We start from the raw sequence: 6000 nt of genomic DNA on the forward strand, positions 1-6000 counted from the left end.
AAAAATCTTCTCAGAAACTGTCAGACAGATCCAGACCAAACTCACCTCAAGGCATCGTTATCATGGCCGAACCTTGAATTGTGCTCTCCATGGCCATATCTCCCCTGGAAAGGGGATCCACGGCCTCCCTCCCCTCATCCCTCATATTCACTAAAACCTTTTCCTAACAAACTGCATGACAGATTATGGACCAAATTTGGCACGATGCATCAGAACAGGAAGGTCTCATGGGGTTGTCTCCCCATCAGGATCCACCCCCTCCCTATAAGAGGCTGCAAAGGGAGGTTTTGCCTCAAATTCAAGTAATTTATTTAAAAATCTTCTTGGAAACCGACGGCCAGATGCAGACCAAGCTGTTCATGAAACATAAGGACCGTGCTTTAACTGAAGCTGTGCTCCTCATGGCCCCTTCCCCCGAATCCCTCATTTTCACCCCACCTGTTGGGGGAAATAACCGTCAGTCTCCCACAGGGCTATTTTTGATGAATACAAGGTTGGTTAACGTTACAAGAACTCTTCACGTCATGGTACACAAGGTAGCCCTTCACCACCTCAAAGTCTTTCCATTACCATTTCCAACCTTTTTCTTTTCTTTACTTGCTTTCCCCTTGTCCCTTTCTCCCTACGTTTGCCCTTTATAGACCATGGTACGTCTGTGTGTTCTCATCTATCTGCTCGCCTCTGATGTAACAAAATGTTGACCTTCCAGATCTTTCATGAAGCTCGATTTGTGTACTTAAAACGGAAATTCGTAGAACACCTTACCTCGCACAGTGTTCAAGTATGCAATTCGATTAAAATAAAACAATGATTTCAAAAAAATACTTGAAGTTTAGCGCCGTTGAAGCAACGTCTTGTACACCACCTTATTTAAAATATCTGAGTACTGCAAAACTGGAGGTTCTTGGAAGTGCAAAGAAGGCGATTTGTGTTCTCGTGTTCAAGTATATAATTCAATCCAATAAATAAGATTCATCGGATGTCTGTCTGTCTGTTCGCGTTTGTTGGAAGCACCTTTGGACCGACAACCATCAAATTTGGCGCACAGCCCAAGTCCGATCCAGGGATTGTCTTAAGGGTATTTTCATCCACGACCTGAGCCTTTAAAGGTCACTTTTCTGGCTTTTTCATTTATATGCAATCTCATTGGTTAACAGATATCACGTGACGTATAACACAGCCAGAGGCCAGCACACCAAATTTGCCGAGCTGTGTCTTCCACCCATTGGCTCGCTGCACATCTGGCCTGACTCCATGCACAATTGGAACCAAAGTAAATAAATAATACATCACCGTTTTCGTGCTGCGGTAAGCCAAAGCCATCTTCCACGGTAAGTGGTGTACAGTACGTTCCTAATCGCAATCGCCACGCCATTGCCCGTCCCTTGAAGATGTATCGACGATAAATGGATGAGGTGTATGTGTGTGTGTGTGTGTGTGTGTGTGTGTGTGTGTGTGTGTGTGTGTGTGTGTGTGTGTGTGTGTGTGTGTGTGTGTGTGTGTGTGTGTGTGTGTGTGTGTGTGTGTGTGTCCGTGTAGGTGAGACCTCGTTTTTGTCTATTAATTACTTTAATCTAGTCATTAATGACGCACAATTGGAATTTACACAATTGGAATACCCTGAGGACATAGGGATTTCAATACATCGACTGGCACTGATAGGGATGGTTATGAGACATGTGTTGGTCCCCATGGGTCTGGTACTGTGAACCTGAATAGCACCAACTTCCTTGACTTTGCAAGAAGTCATGGACTTCGGGTGGCTGGTTCATGGTTTCAGCACCTACAGGCTCATCGCTGGACTTGGTATTCCATCGCTGGCGGTGTGGCAAAGGAGATTGACCATGTGCTCGTTGATGGTCGCTGGAGGATGATCCAAAACTGCAGGGTCCACCGAAGTGCTCAGTTCCTCAATACCGACCACAGGCTTGTTGTAGCAACTCTGAAGTTGCACCTTAAATCCAGGAGAATGGTACCATCCCAGCCAAGGCTGGATGTTGGCAAGCTCAAGGATGAGAGGGTAGCTGAGGAGTTTGCGAACAGGCTGAGTGGTGATTTGGGGGGGGAGGTCTGAATGCTTTGGGAGGTCCTGAAGAGTTGTGGAGTTCCTTCAAGACCACCGTCCTTCATGTTGTTGGTGAATGTCTTGGAACACACCGTGTGGTGAAGAAGAATATTTTTTTTATCTCAAGGAACACTGGATACCATTGACCAGAGTCGCAGGCCCAGGCTAAATGTTAGAGCTGAGCTGTTCAGGGAGTTGAGGCGTAAAACTACGTGCGCTGAGTGTGGACAAGGAGGCCTTTGTGCGAGGAATCTGTGAGGGGGGAGAGCAGCACCTGTGGACAAGTGATTCTCGTCCTGCTCACAGGGGAATTCGCGTATTGCGTTCATCCAAGCCCATCCCTCGGTGTACTGCAGTGAGAGCAGAGGGTGGTGGACTCTTGACAGAGGAGTCCGAAGTGAAGGCCTGCTGGGCCGGTTACTTTGAGCGGCTGTACCAGGCTGATCCACCAGCTGTCACATTGGATGTCAGGGGTGTTACAATCCCTTTTGCTGACCCTCTAATCAACTGTAATCCATCTTCATTTCTGGAAACACAGGCTGCAGTGAACCAGTTGAAATGGTGTAAAGCTGCTAGGATCTGTGGCATCCATGTTGAACTTCTCAAGGCTGGTGGAAATGCTGTACTTATGTCGTTGTATGCAGTTCTGTTCTCTGCCTGGAATACAGGCATCATCCCAACTGACTGGAAGAGGGGCCTTGTTGTCCCTCTCTGGAAAGGGAAGGGTGATCTGATCGCCAGGGCTGCAATATCTACCCAGGGGCGACGCTGCTCTCAGTGGTCGGATTTTGTGTCCAACGAACGGTTGCTGAGAGACTCAAATGAGATTTGTTACCTGCATATTCCGTGAGCGTCAGCTGCGGCTGTATGGACATGTGGCTCGTTTTCCTGACACCGATCCTGCTCACCAGATTCTCTCAGCGAGGGAGTCTCGTGAGTGGAGGAGGCTAATGGGCCGATCATGTGCCTCGTGGTTCCAGCAGGTTGATCGGCATCTCAAGGAGATGGGGATGGGCCAGGCATCTGCCTGGGGGATGGCCAGATGAAGGTCCCTGAAGTACCGGCGGAAAGTGGACGCAGCAACGTGCTGTTCTGGCGCATGCTCCCATACCTGACCTGAATTTACTTGTTGACCCTTCAGACTGCTGAGACTCCTTCAAACTTTGAAGACCCTTTAAGACTCCCAAGACCCTCAAGACCACTAAAGTCCCTGAGAACCCAAGAAGTTCCAAAAGTCCACAAGGACCATAAAGTCCTAAAAGGTTTCTGAGGACCCAAAAGTTACTGAGGACCCAAAAGTCCCCGAGGGCCCAAAGGACCCAAATACCCCTCAGACTCCAGATCCTTTTAACCCTTTAAGACTCGACTATACGACAAAAATATCTGTGAGAATTCCCATGTTTTAATCACATGCCATGTTAAGGTATAGACAGTGGGGAGAACAAGTATTTAATACACTGCCGATTTTGCAGGTTTTCCCACTTACTAAGCACGTAGAGGTCTGTAATTTTTATCATAGGTACACTTCAACTGTGAAAGACAGAATCTAAAACAAAAATCCTGAAAATCACATTGTATGATTTTTAAATAATTAATTTGCATTTTATTGCATGAAATAAGTATTTGATCACCGACCAACGAGTAAGAATTCCGGCTCTCACAGACCTGTTAGTTTTGTCTTTAAGAAGCCCTCCCATTCTCCACTCATTACCTGTATTAACTGCACCTGTTTGAACTCGTTATCTGCATAAAAGACAGCTGTCCACACTCAATCAATCAGACTCCAACCTCTCCACAATGGACAAGACCAGAGAGCTGTTTAAGGACATCAGGGACAAAATTGTAGACTTGCACAAGGCTGGGATGGGCTACAGGGCAATAGGGAAGCAGCTTGGTGAGAAGGCAACAACTGTTGGCGCAATTATTAGTAAATGGAAGAAGTTCAAAATAACAGTCAATCTCCCTCGGTTTGGGGCTCCATGCATGACCTCACCTCGTGGAGCCTCAATGATCATGAGAAAGGTGAGGGATCAGCCCAGAACTACACGGCAGGACCTGGTCAATGACCTGAAGAGAGCTGGGACCACAGTATCAAAGAAAACCATAAGTAACACACTATGCCGTCATGGATTAAAATCCTGCAGCACACGCAAGGTCCTTCTGCTCAAGCCAGCGCATGTCCAGGCCCGTCTGAAGTTTGCCAATGACCATCTGGATGATCCAGAGGAGGAATGAGAGAAGGTCATGTGGTCTGATGAGACCAAAATAGTGCTTTTTGGTTTAAACTCCACTCGCCGTGTTTGGAGGAAGAAGAAGGATGAGTACAACCCCAAGAACACCATCCCAACCCTGAAGCATGGAGGTGGAAACATCATTCTTTGGGGATGCTTTTCTGCAAAGGGGACAGGACGACTGCACCGTATTGAGGGGAGGATGGATGGGGCCATGTATCACGAGATCTTGGCCAACAACCTCCTTCCCTCAACAAGAGCATTGAAGATGGGGCGTGGCTGGGTCTTCCAGCATGACAACAACCCGAAACACACAGCCAGGGCAACTAAGGAGTGGCTCCGTAAGAAGCATCTCAAGGTCCTGGAGTGGCCTAGCCAGTCTCCAGACCTGAACCCAATAGAAAATCTTTGGAGGGAGCTGAAAGTCTGTGTTGCCCAGCAACAGCCCCGAAACCTGAAGGATCTGGAGAAGATCTGCATGGAGGAGTGGGACAAAATCCCTGCTGCAGTCTGTGCAAACCTGGTTAAGAACTACAGAAAACGTCTGATCTCTGTAATTGCAAACAAAGGTTTCTGTACCAAATATTAAGTTCTGTTTTTCTGATGTATCAAATACTTATTTCATGCAATAAAATGCAAATTAATTATTTCAAAATCATACAATGTGATTTTCAGGATTTTTGTTTTAGATTCCGTCTTTCACAGTTGAAGTGTACCTATGATAAAAATTACAGACCTCTACGTGCTTTGTAAGTGGGAAAACCTGCAAAATCGGCAGTGTATCAAATACTTGTTCTCCCCACTGTATAGCAGCTTAATACATCCAACCATGGCATGGCATTCTTATCCAATTACGTAAGATTCATCGGAAGTCTGTCTGTTCGGTTTTTTGCAAAGACCGCTGAGCCGACAACCACCAAATTTGGCACAAAGACCAAGTCTGAACCTGGGGTTGGCCTAAGTGTATTTTCATCCACAGCCTCAGCCTTTAAAGAACCTGAAGAACCAACCATAAGACATATATATATATTTTTTTTTTACATGCTTGAAAGATTAGAATACATGTTTGAGAGAAGACTTTCTACACATTTTGGAGATAATACCCCTTAAGACCCTGAAGACCCAAATACCCATAAGACCCTTAAGGCCTCTGAATTCTCTGAACACAATGAACACACTTTAAAACCCCGAATATTCCAAAAACCCTTTGGACCCCAAAGTCGGTTGAGATCCCAAAGACTCTGAAGACCCTCAAGTCTTTTGAAGACCCTAAAGAACCCTAAGACCCTCTCGAGATGGAATACCTCGAAGACCCTTAAGACCCCAAAAACCCTGAAGACTTTGAAGACCCTAAAGAACTGTAAGTCCCCAAAGACCCTTTAAGACCTAAAAAAAAATCCCTCAACACCCCAATGACCTCAAATAACCTTAAGACCTCAAAGACACTGAAGACCCCTTTACCCACTGGTGTTCTAGCTCTCTTGCCCCCCGACACACTCCCTCCGCTCACCCCCCACCCTCACCCCATTGGTTCTCTTGCCCCCAATCCACCTGCCCCATTCTCAGCCCTGCTTGCTCTCCTGCTTCTCCCACTTCGCAGTACCCCCACCTGGGCAACGCTGGGTAACCCTGCTAGTTTTAATTTTAAATAAAATAAAGATTTTAAAAGTTGAATAAATAAGTTAATTTGGGAAGTTTTACCTC

This window comes from Eptatretus burgeri, chromosome 1 (assembly GCF_056783735.1).
Source record: "Eptatretus burgeri isolate ZD-2024b chromosome 1, Ebu_testis_v1, whole genome shotgun sequence".
In the NCBI taxonomy this organism is placed as follows: Eukaryota; Metazoa; Chordata; class Myxini; order Myxiniformes; family Myxinidae; genus Eptatretus; species Eptatretus burgeri.